The sequence below is a fragment of the Apis mellifera genome, linkage group LG2 (genome assembly GCF_003254395.2).
Source record: "Apis mellifera strain DH4 linkage group LG2, Amel_HAv3.1, whole genome shotgun sequence".
NCBI lineage: Eukaryota > Metazoa > Arthropoda > Insecta > Hymenoptera > Apidae > Apis > Apis mellifera.
This window is the reverse complement of record NC_037639.1, coordinates 842,051-856,262: the sequence shown is the minus strand read 5'-3', so window position 1 is coordinate 856,262 and position 14,212 is coordinate 842,051. Positions and strand designations below refer to the sequence as shown.

The 14,212-nt window shown below is 19.8% G+C and overlaps 1 protein-coding gene across 4 annotated transcripts in view; it reads right to left on the bottom strand.

Moving 5' to 3' along the window:
• The window catches only part of LOC100576733 (inositol-pentakisphosphate 2-kinase), a 271,738-nt gene that overhangs the window by 149,708 nt on the left and 107,818 nt on the right, over positions 1-14,212 (bottom strand). Inside the window, exon 1 of one of the 4 annotated variants that reach the window (XM_026439233.1) lies at positions 5,589-5,656. The exons of the other annotated variants lie outside the window; for them this stretch is intronic. The gene's annotated coding sequence lies outside the window, so the exon portion shown is untranslated. Of the gene's footprint in view, positions 1-5,588; positions 5,657-14,212 lie in introns of those variants that run through there. 4 annotated transcript variants of the gene reach the window in all.

The window sequence follows — 14,212 nt, the reverse complement described above, 5'->3', positions numbered from 1 at the left end:
AGGATAGTTAATATTATTATTAAATAAGAATTGTCATGTGTCATAAATAAATGAAAAATATGAATTTCAAAATTCATTTCTAATAGATATCGAATAATAAGTATTTCTAATAGATTTATATAAGAAAATATGGATAAGATGTCTTATATTATGAATTATGGACACATAATATCGTGAAGAAAAGATAGAATATTGATTTTTGTTTTCAAATAATGTTATTGAGTATGTTAAAAAATTAAATTAAAATAAATATTAAATTTAATTCAATTAATTTTTTTTTATTTCTATTTTTTATTTTTTTTTTGTCATACATAACTTTATTAATTTAATTACATGTTGAGCAAAAATTTAAATTAATTTAAATTACGAAATAAATTTTAAGAAAAAATATAAAATTGGACAATATTATCATTCTTTCCTATCTTTTATTATCTCTATCTTTTTTTTAATATATGTGAATTTTTAATATAAATGTGATTGTATGTAATGTGAAAAGAATAATATATAATTATTATATTATTATAACAAGATAAAATTGATTAAATTTATTGATTAAATTATTAAATGATTACATTACTCATATGCACATAAAGAAAAAATCAAATATCAATCAAGGAAAAGCAAATATTTAAAAATGTTCCCTGCATCTATAGAAGATAATAATTAAATAATGAATGTGTTTATTCACAATGAAAATATTATAATCAAAAAGACCTTGAGATCTCATAACAAATATTTTTTACGTCATCAAACATTGTTTTTAATTAATATTCGTTTGCTGCACAGATTTGTCAAGATTTTTATTATTGAGATTACTTTTTATTATTTAAATAGTTGTCATCAAGTCTAACATTTACTTGAAATATTCCTTTCAACATTTGAAGAATGATATAACAAAAAAATATTTAAACAATTATTAAACAAAAATCGATGATTCTTTAATATTAAAAATTTTATTATACAAAAATTTCTTTTCAAAATTAATGTTGCTTCAATTTTTATTGATAATTATAAATTATTTTTTTAAAAATTGAAATAGTTTTTAGAAACAAATATTTAAAAAAAAAAAAATAAAGAGAGTTTTTAAATTTCTATTTAAAAGATGTTGATGATATTTTTTTGAATTTTAGTTTTGATGATACATTCATGAAAAAAATTGCAAATTATAAATTAAATATAATATAATATATAATATATTATTATCAGTAACAAATAATTATTATTACATATATTTTTAACATCGATTTTAATTAATTCTGATTGTAAAACCTCTATATTCTAGAAGAAGGAATATAGAATCAATTTTTTAAAACAAAAATAAATAAAATTTTGAATAGAAATTTAACTTTTATCAAAATGATGAAAAAAATCATACTTGGAAATTTTTGGCAATGAAATTTGGCAATTAAATATATTAGATTCTTAAACGAATATCGAAATATTTTGTTGCCAAAAAAATATAATGAATATAAAAATTCCACTATATTTTATATAATTGTTTCAATTCTATCTATATTTCATTTCGTGCATCCATGTTCTATTTATTTATAATAAATTAATAATTAAATAATTAAAATTAATCGAATAATTAAATAAAAATAAATTCATATTGTCAATATTTTTGTGTATTATTTAAAATTAAGTTTCGTAATCATTGAAATAACAAAAAAATTTGGAGATTTGAGAACTTGAAATTTTTTTCGAATTTTGAAGATTTTCAAAGTTTCGAAATATTCCATTTTTAATTCTGATGATACGAAAAAAAGACATCAATTTCTTCTGCGTTAACTTTAAGCGAACAAGAGATATTACTGATATAATACTTTCCATCCAAATTGGTTTAGTTAGATATCGTATCATTTCTTTGATACGATGACAAGAAACAAACAAATGACGGATTTCACGAATGTATCTTTAAATCATGTTTTGACAGACAACAATGCATTATGATGCAATGTTTCCCATACTGATATAATACAAAGAAGCATAACAAATAACATTTAGAACATATATAAATCACTTTGAATTTATATTTATACTTATATTATGAATAATTATACTATGAAAAAAACGATAATGCATGATGATTTATATTTTTTTAAAAAAATTAATTGTCTAATTAAAGGAAAATTGATTAGTCAATCTATTTTTCTTTTAACAAATTGAAATATAACAATGAATTTTTAGAATTATAAATATATAAATCATTTAAATTTATAATATTTGTATATCTATTTAAACCTTAAAAAAATGAATAGTGTTTTATCAATTGTTTTATTATAAAGAAATAAATTATATCTTTAATATCGAATTTATATGCTATTCTTACACTTTTTTTCTTATAGCTTAACAATTACTAGTTACATTGATAGAGCTTTGAAGAAAATTGCATTGAAAATAATCTGTCATTGATATAAAAAATTAGCAAATATAAAAAATAAGCATTATAAAGTTATTAATAATGATTTTTAAAGTTTTAATTTTTTATAATTTTAACTTTCCAATAAAAAAATTTTTTATCAAATCAAACTTTTTTTGATTAATAAGTATTTCATTACATTGTAATTAATAAATATAAATATTAAAGTAATTTCATTAAAAATTTAATCATATCATTTGCAATAATTTAAAAAATTAATTAATAATTAAAAAAAATATAAACAAATTATACCGGTAAGAGAAAAATAAAATCGAACATTTTGTGGCTTATGATATAAAAATACTATTTGCGTAAATACATATACAACTGCGTTTTGAAAGATAAAAACAAAGAAAAACCGCTTGGATGATTCTTGTGTATTTATTATATTTATTTTTAGAAGGTGATGTAAAGTACCATTTTCCAAGAATTCCTGTAAAAGAATATTATTGACATTTGTTGCATGAAACAGATAAATATTTTACATTGAAAATATCTTGGATAACTTCCGAAAAGAAAATTTGAAAGAAAGAAAAATGTGAAATAATCTGAACAATATTATATCATTGCTATTAGCAAATAACGTAAAAACAGAAAAGTATTCATTTTTGATTCTTTCATGATTAATTCAAATGTTATATATATATTTTATAATTTCAATAATGATATAATTTCAATAATAATAAATTTTATGTTAATGTGCAGTTGATAGATCAAAATTTTGAGATGATATCAAATATATATGAAATATAGTCAGTTATTTTTAAAATCTAATTTAATTTATACTAACTAATATAATTTATATCGTTTTAAATTTTTGTTTAAAATGTAGATTAATTACATTTTAATGAGATTATCCGAATGATTCAGAATAATAATGTAACTAATAAATAATGTCATTATTTGAGAAAAACAAGTTTTTATAAGATATTGAATCAATTAAATACGAATGATATAATGTTAATTAATATCAGTTTTATATATGAAGAATATAATTATTATACAAATTTTGATAATTATAATAAAATCTTGATAAATTTTACTATGATAAGATTGGAAATATACCATTAATCTGAATAACTCATATGTAAAAGCAAAAAAAGAAATCAAATTTGAAGAAAATAATAAAGTAGTAAAAGTAATAAAAAAAGTAGTTGAATAAGTATTAAGTTATTTTAAAGTATTAAGTTATTTTATCTTATCCATATTTTATAATATTTTACATTGAAGTCCATTGAATAACGTCTTTTATCGTTACATTAGAATTAAAAGATTGACAAGACAATAAGACTGAGCAATTTTTTTATAATGTATATTGGGTAAATGGATAAATAAAATTTTAAAAATTAATGACTTCACAATGGCTTAAAACATTACAAGTATAGTGTTTTGAATATGTCTCAATTTTAGCTAGAAGAATATGCAATAAAAAAATATAGAGTTCCATAAAAATTTAATTGTAATCTTTAAAAACTCTCTATCTCAAGCTTAAATAATTACCATCATAATATATCATTCTCAATATTATTGATTTTATTCCACTCACCAGATTTACCAAAGCGTGTTTTCCTGATTTTTATTTGTTTTACATATACATAACAAAATTCTCTCAATGGAAAATCGTTTAAAAAGTAACGTTAAACTGAAAAAATAAATATAGATATATATATCAAAAATTTTTAATATAAATAATAAAAAGTTTTATATAATATAATGAAGAAATATTTAATTTACTCAAGATATAACAATAATATATATATATAATTGATTAGATAATTTATAAATGTAACAGTATTTAATATCCTATAAGAAATATCTTTATAAAGAAACGTGAATTTATTATTCTATTAACTTGATATAATGGTTTATACATTCATGTAAAAACAAATAATAAAGATATGTATGCATATCTCATCGCTTCTGAGAAATAGAATTTAAAATTGTATTATATATAAATATTTATATTGAATGAAAAGTTCTAAATATAAACCAGTCCAAAGGTATCAAAGAAATTTTATTGGTTTATTAATTTTATTGCTCTGTAATTAAAGACATTGTACGTCTTACTGCAAGTATCATGTTAATTAAAAACTTAATTACGGGATATAAAAATTAAACGAATAAAAAATAAATAATTGAAAAAATTTTACAAAATCAAGTAAAATTTATGTTTCTCTTTTATAATATCGATCACTTTTTAAAAATGTTTTATTACATAATTTTACTTAAATTATTTATTTTTTAATTAAATACATTTAAATTATTACGTATTTATGAAATTTAATTACAATAAAATAACTATAATATATTTTACAGATACACGTTTTAGAGATATTTTTAGAAATTCTTGTCAAAAAAAAAAAAATTAAAAATATAAATACAATAATTTAAAAATTTTTAATAAAAAATTTAAATATTTATTAATATTTTTTAAAAGTTTAAATATATTAAAAGATTTAGCAAGGATTTGATAATTATTAACATTTTTTTGAATCATTATTATATAATTTTTTATATTATAAAAATATTTTTTAATCTTTACTATAATCTTAACTATCTTTAATAAAAAACTGTTGTAATATGATAATAGAAAAATAAATTAGCATGAAAGTCATTATATAACATGTTATATGTTATATTCTTCATAATAATAATAAAAACATTCAAATATATATATGCATTTTATTATATTTTATAGAAGGATTTAAATTTCAATTTATTTTCAGATAATAAAATAATCTTTCATTTCAGTTCTATTTCAGTCTATAAATTCTTCATTTTAGATAAATATTAATTTATCAAAAAAAAAATTTCAAAAAAAGTATCATTATATTATGTATTTGTAAATAGAATAGAAATAAGAACAAATAAATTATTCATACGTTATAAATAAACATAACATTTATATATTTCAAATATATATATTTTCTACATAATTTTGAGCGTAATAATATCAAATATTATGATATATATTCTACTATTGATTTTATATTATATATTAATTGAATATTTCAATATTTTAGCTACATAAAAATTCGCAATCTAATTTTTTTTTCAATAAACAATCCATTATGTTAATACGTATTTTGCCATTACTGACAGTATCGTATTTGCATTATTTAAGTTCTCGTTAACATAAAAGAATATGAAAAACATGAATTATACGTACAATACCAAAACCGGTTGCACAATAGAAGGATGTACTACCGCTACTACTGCTGCTATAAAATCGCCCCTGTCTGCTCGTGTGTACAAAAGGTTCGCGAATATCGGCGAGTCAATGTAACGCGCATGCGCATTAATGCTTACAAACGTTTGTAAATGTAAATAGGTTGATTTCCATCAGAGTTACCGATGACCGATATTAGATTTTCCATTGACGTCAAGAAATGATCGATGACGATTTAGGAATTAATTAAATGATCTTGATTAATTAAATGAATAATCACATTTGATACTTATATAAATATATATAAATCCTATAAATCGGAAATTCATATTAATTTTTTCACGACATGGTTTTATCTTTTTATTATGATATGTCTAATATGGAATATTTTTCATAATTAAATATTTATCTAATTTGTTTTTTAATCTGTATCATTTCTATTTTAATCATTAAAATAATCTTATTTTTATGCATCTTATGAAAATAAAATTTTTGCAATTTGAAACTTTACTTTAAAAATTTGCGTCTCAAAAAATTAAGTGACAAGAAAAGATTTTAATTTACAAAATTTTTTGTCACAAATAATTTAAAATAAAAATTCTAGTCCAAAAAAATCGTGAAAAAAAACTTACTGTTATTATTTAAAAGCATTATATTATATATAATATACTAGAATATAATAGCGCAGTTAAAATTTATTAATCATAAATTCGGAATCTAACAACTTTTTTCAAGAATTGATTTGTACAAAGGAATGACAATAATATAGTACAATAATACAAAATTATAAACAATAATACAACAATACAGTAATAACAATAGTACAAAGGATAAAAATAAATAAAAATAAAGGAAGATAGATAAAAAGAATATTACGAAAAAAGAAATTTTAATTCAATTTTACTTTCTTTAATTTTGATTTCACTTTAATAATGAAAATATCATCAATAAATTGTTGAAATTTTTTTGATTCCAAATGAAATGATTCCAAATATGACATATCGAATTAATTTTATTAATAATTAACTAATATAGTAATTAATTACTTTTAATAATTAACTAATAATTAACTAATAAATCAAATCTTTTGTTTATTAAAATTAAACTTAACATATATCGTATTTGGGCTCATTTTAATCAAAAAAATTTCAACAATTCATTGATACTATTTTCATAAAAATAAGATTAAAATTGCAAAAAATGAATTAAATTTGTCTTTCTCCTTCTATCTCGTTGCCTCTAATTACATTTATTTTCTTTTCTTATCTAATAAGATCAGAGATTGAATGATGAAAGAAGAAAATGAGTCTCGAAAATTTAACTGAACAGATTTTGTTGAAATTTAATCACTGCAGTATATGACGAATAATATAGAAAAAAAAAAAAATATTCATACACTTAAACAATTTTATTTTTTAATAAAAAAACTTATAACAATACTGAATAAAATATGTATAATAAAATTCATTGTATACAGATTGAATGTATTAGATTCATTGTATTGATTTCATCTCTATTATTATGAAAAGAGTACTTATCTATACCTTATAAAATTTAATATACATTATATTTGAAATAATTCAAATATAAAATAATTATACTACAAACGTATACTTATATTCATCATTTCTTTGTTACGTTAAAGTCATTTTTATTTTTTTACATGTATTATACGTTAATTAATTAGTACAAAAATTTTAGATGCATTTTTATTCTTTATAGAATATATGTATATATTGATTCGTATTGTATTCAATTGTATATAAACTACCTTCAATTAAAGGTATTATACTGTATCGAAAAAAATTCATATTTCACATCGCATATCGATCACACCATCATCATCCATAACTCGATAAAGATCATATTTATTGCTCGAGAAAGAATGTTAATTAATCAAAGAAACATATTTTTCCATCTATTGTTTGGGCTATGAAAAAAGATCAAAGAATTAAGAATTATGTCTAATTAGAATTCTTCTTTTAATTAATCTTTTTTTGCGATGTTCATTAAACAAATTATTATATAAAAAAAATATATAAATTATTAGTTTAATGAAGTATTCAAATAATAATAATAGTGGAATAACGTAATCTATGAATTGTAGTAAAGGATGATTCTAATTTTTATATATGCATTATTATACGCATTGTATTATTATTCATCAAAGTTGTTCATATACTTATTTAATTATTGATTATTAAAATATAATAATAATTTACAGTGATTCGTATAATTAAAAAATCAATAAATGATATAATTAAAAAAAAAAAATGGATTAAGTGCAATAATAATGTTTTAATAATGTCGAAGTTCATACTCAGAAAACATAAACAATATAATAATAATTAAAGCTATTATTTATAACTTTAAATAATGCAGAATATATTTTCAAAAAAAAGAAAATCTTATTAAATATAGAAAAAAATTGATACATTTATAATACAAATTTTATTTAATTTTGATACATTATATATATGTATATCTATTTGTTGTATAATTGAAAAATGTCATTCAATGATACATGTTAACTATATCGCATTCAAAGGTTAACTTGTAAAGGCCGTTTTTCTCAACAAACGACTAAAAATAATTTCAGTATCCATAAATTGATTCGAGGACAGCGAATACGGACAATATAAAAAACAAAAAAATTAAATATTCCTTAATATTCTATCGTAACTTTTTCATTTAATATAAATTTTAAATAAAAATTTCTAATTTCTTTACATTAATCTAATACATTAGATCACAAATAGAGATTAGATTGAATAATATTCTTACTTATTCGATTAAATTTCTAATTTCTTTACATTAATCTAATGGATTATACATCATTATATTATAATTATATAATAGATTATATATTATTAGATTATAAATAGAGATTAGATAATATTCTTATAAAATTTATAGTGATAATGAAATTTAAATGTAATGTTTAATAATAATAATAATGTTTAATAATACTAATAAATTTTTTTAAAGAATTAATAATAAATTGAACATAAAACAAATAAAATCTACAAGTTCAATTTAATATAATAAAATTTTGTATTAAATTCAAATAATCGATAATATAATTTATAACAAAAGTTGTTAGTTTTCTATCAATATTTTAAAAGTTATATGTCATTTATTATAACTTATACATAATATATTATACATAATATAATTGCAATGATTTTACAATGAACATTTCTAATATTGATTTTAATATTAATGATTTAATTAATCTATTTTGTAAGATAATTCTATTTTGTAGATCATAGAAAGTTTATAATCAACATTTCATAATTTATGAATTTACTACAGTTATTATGTATTTAATATATTATTATACAAGAGTAAAAATGTTTTATCAGTTTTATTTCTATCTTATAAATATATTATAGATATCTTTTGGATCATTCTCTTTTTTTTTTAATGAATTCTTTAAATAAAATTATAAATCATATTTTTAAGCAATCTTTATTTATTATTTGATTGCAGAAACTTATTTATTATTAATATTTGTATATTTTTTAGCTATAACTTTTTTAATTAAATAAATATAAAGGGACATAAGTGGAGCTTGTACATATAAATTTGTATTATTAAACCTTCAAAATAAACAAAAAGCAAAACAAATTAAAAAATTAAAAAAATTCTATTTTAGCATTTGAAATCCAATAAAATGAAATCTTTACTTTTTTTGATTTTGCTTAATGGATAATTAATGGATAATTTAATTATGGATAATTAATAATGATAATATTAAAAATGATTAAATTTTAATTCTCAATCGTATATAATACTTTCTTGTAAGCATTTGCATCATATTTTTTCTAACAACATATTCAAATGTCATCAATTCTAAAATTATTATTTAATTTAATTTTTTTTTCAATTTTTATTTTTTAATTATTGTTGATTATTAATTCGAAATAGATATTAACATGAATGATACATGGCAATTTTATCTTGTGCAGTTGTAAATGTAGTTCAAAATGTATAAATATTAATTTTTTTATAACTAAACATGAAAATAAAAAATGAGACAAAAATTTTCGAAATATCATATCTATAGATAATATTAATAAATATTGTATTGTAAATTTAATTTATTTATCAAGTACCAAAATATTTAAAAAACAGCCGAATATAAAATCAGAATATTTGATAATTATTTAAAATATATATATAATAAAACATTATTGATGAACATTTCAATATGACAGAAAATAATTGTAAAATACTTGTGGAATTTTTTAAATTAATTAAAAATATATATATATATTTAGATATACAATTTTATACAAATATAAGGTTTATTATATAGATTTAGATTGCATTAAAAAATAGAATGATATTTAATAGTAATTTTGCCATTTTAAATGTAAGAAATAAAATATTAATGATTTTTTTCAAATATTCATGTTTGTGAATCTGTCAATGAGAATTCGTATCATTATCATTGAAATGTTTATCAAAAATTGTTTCTCATTCCATTCTTAACCTACAGTTATCGAAGTTCAAAATACAGAATCCTAACTTGGCAAACTTCCATGAAGACACGAACAACTGTAGGATCGATTTAAAAATAGGATAGAGGCTTGTCCTTAAAATTCACGTTACTTACAGGTCTCCATACAAGAAACAATCCCATAAATTTTGTCTGATCCAAGGAAAATTGTGTCAAAAGATTTAATCAATATTAAATATTTGTAAAAAATCGAAATACGAAGAGATTTTCAATATGTATTTGCAAAGCACATCGATCGATATACTAATTATAAAATAATTATGAGAAAACATTAATTAGAAACTGAAAGAAGTTTTTATAATATTATTTAATTTTAAAAGAAATTATTATTGCAATTGTAAGGAAATTAAAAAAAGTTATAATATTAATATTTTGATTTAGCATTAAAAAAAATATATCTAATTAAAAAAATATTGTCACGAAAAGTAAAATTAGAACAAAAAAACTGATCATATAATAATCTATGTTTGATATGAAATTATTCGTACTAATTAATTATAATGTATATATGAATGTATCTTTATTTATTTTCATGAAATAATAATAATGACATTAAAATGATATGTATATAATTAAATTTTGAAATAAATGGATTTGGGTTAGTCTGCCTTTCAGATTACAGAATTAGTTATTCATTCAATAAATCTTAATTTTAATTTTTAATTAATTTTTCAATTTTGTAAGTTTGCATAAGCAATAAACCACATAATTTATCTTTTTATTAATCTAAAATATTATTTTCTAAAAGATATTTATATTCTTATTGCATATATAATTCAAAATCTAGAGAATCGCTTATTTTTTATTGGTATTTTATTAATACGATCTAGTTTCCAACATACAACTTTTTACAATATAAAATTACGATGAATTAAAAATTTAATAACGTAATAATTTAAAAATTGTTAAGAAAAATTTATGCTTTGTCAAAGTTTATATAAAGTTTTCTATTGTATTATATTATTGTATTCATGATCAAATTATTTATTTGAAATTTAATCTAGAATAGAATTAAATTATACGAACAATAATTCTGATAAAATACAATATTTATTAAAAGAATTATTATTTATTTCATAAATATAAAGTGCAATATATACTATATTTTGTATTTGTTATGTTAATTAGAATTACGAAATTAATTTTTAAAATTTTTAAATTCAATATTTAATATTAAAAAAATGTATACTATTGATATTCATTACAATTTAAATTCATAAATTTAATTTTTAAATTTATTACTGAATGACCATATATTATAGATTTTTTAAATTCTAAAAACTTTATAATCACTGTAATATGCTATTAAAAATATAAAAATATATTTCATAACAAAAGAAGTATTCCCTTTAGAATGTATATATTTTCAATTTTATTTTTGACTTTTGATCATTACACAAATACATAATTTCAATAATTATGTTATTTATTAATTAACAACAATTTATAAAACGGATAAATTTCTTTATCTTGTTACAATGATAATAAACAAAATCAAATTTAAACGATAACACATGCTTAGCACTATATTTGTATAACATCACATTTGGTAAAAAAATTAATGCCAGAGTAAAATTTTGAGAACGAGTTTTACTAACTGAACAGCGTGTACGAAGTTGGAACAGCGCTATTGATTTTAGAGAAGCAAGCCTGCTGGCTTATACACGGTAATTCCTCCTTTCCCCTTCGTCAAGTTTTCGAGAAGGGTCACCCCATAATTTGAATATACGGCACCCCTTTATGCCCCTACTACCGGCAAATTTCGAGTTTGCTATATTTGACCGGCCATACGGCTCTTTCTGCCCTGGGGTTCCAGACATTCCATTTGTTTTCAGCTTCAGCTTTTACTGCTCCGATTGAAAATCTGCCGAAAATCATTATGCTTTCCATCTAAGAACACGTTTTTGTTTCATGGTAATTGATTGCACGTTGAATGATATTCGATACGTAAAATATTCGAAATAAATTTCAAAACGAAAGAATTAATTATCAAATAAATGTATCAATAATTTTAAAAAAATGAATAATATAATAAATGTGAGATTATTGAAATTTGTTTAAATATATGAATTTAATTCTAATTTAAAGAAAAATGATTGGCTATTAAAAATAAATTTACAATGTTCAAATGAAATTGAAATATGAATAAAATTTTACTTTTACTCAGAAATACTAATATAAAACATTATAGAAAATATATTCATTCATTGCATTATATTGATTAAAATTAATATTAAATTGTTGCCATAGTCATATTACTGATAATATTAAATTATATTCTTTTTAGAAATAATTACTTTTGATACAAAATTATTTTTATTTACGATTAAAGATTTCTAAGATATCTCAGATTTTAACTTTGATAACTTATTTTGCATTTTGCATAATTATATATGTAAGCATATTATCTGCAATCTATTTATAACTGATCAAATTCATTTTGTATTTTGGAAAATGTTACAAAATGAGATATATTAATACAATTTTTAAAGTAATAAGTTGGATCAGGAAATTTTATTTATTTGAATTTCTTTGCAATAAAATTTTTATTCGAAAACTTGAACTGATGAAAGTGCATAACATATAACATAAAGATGAAACATTATTTTCCATCAAGAAATAAAAAAGAAAAAAAATGAATAATAATATTAAACCACACTTGTCCACAAAATAATATTTTCAATTGTAGAAATATTTTAACTTTCCAATTTATTTCAAATTTTTCTCTATCGAACATTTAATTCAAAATCAATTCAACATTTTTTCAACATCATATATAAACAGACTTTTACAATCTTGGAAATAAAAAAAACATTCGAGAAATAAAAACAAACTTCTATCCCTATCGTCAAGAATAGGCTATTCGGTTGTAAAAAAAAAAAAAAAAAAAAAAAAAAAAAGATGAACAGCATTCCGCATATGGAAAGTCGTAAAAGCATGTGGTTTTTTATCCGGTCAAGAGACAAACGTTTCCCATACGTGATCCCGCAGATTGGCGAGCTGCCGACAGGTTTGTCGAAGAAGGATCTTGCCAACGAGGACAGTTTTCTCGCAGTTGCTACGAGTCTGTCCCCTTCTTTTTATTCCCTTCATCTTCTTCTTCTTCTTCTTCTTTTTCTTCTTTTTCTTTTTTTCTCTTTTCGACATCCTCTCTTCCTCCCTTTCTGGGTGCCTTTTCACTTTACGACGGATAGCCTCGTAAAACTGACGGCAACACACAACAGTGGTGCAGTTTCACGCGGCGCAGCGAAATATTACTCGTTTGGTCCCGAGAGGCCAATTTTCAAACTTTCTTCCGCGAATCGGTTACCTTCAGATCCACCATTGCGAATTAGGAAGAAATTGCCCGAGTGATATCGATCCATCGTTATATCTAAGTTATAATATTACAAGTTTTTATTCACAAAGTGGCTTTATTTCACTTAGAGTTTAGAAACTCTTTTTGTGATGATCGATGACATGTTGTGCACGAGGATATCAATTTATACGAATATTCGACGATCAACGGTGTGACGATTTGAATGTTTTTTAATAATTTGAACTTTTTTTTAATGATTTTTGCATTAAGGTTTTTAAGAAATACGCTTTGATTGTTTTATTATTTTTTATGTTCATTATTTTTTTTTTCTGATACAGATTGTGAAAAAGTGAAAAGTATTAATCAAGATATAAAATAAAAGATATTGTCGTATTTATTACGAATTTTTGATAAAGAAAAAATTATTTTATTTTTTTCTATTCTTAATTTTCTGGATTAATAAATATTTTTAATTAATATTAGTTTGAACTTTTTTCGATAAATTTTTAAATATACGATTTTTCAATTAATATTTAATAAATTTTTGTTTTTTGCATTGGATACATATAGTTGTTTACAAACAACTTTATGTACCGTTAAAATATCTTCAAGATATAATATCAATAATTCAATTCCTTCTGTTATCGGATAATCGATTGATTTTTCTAAAAATTGAAAAAAGAATATGAAGTTACTGTATATATTATAAAAGTAAATTTACTTAAAATTTGTTTTTTGCATTGGATACATATAGTTGTTTACAAACAACTTTATGTTAAAATATCTTCAAGATATAATATC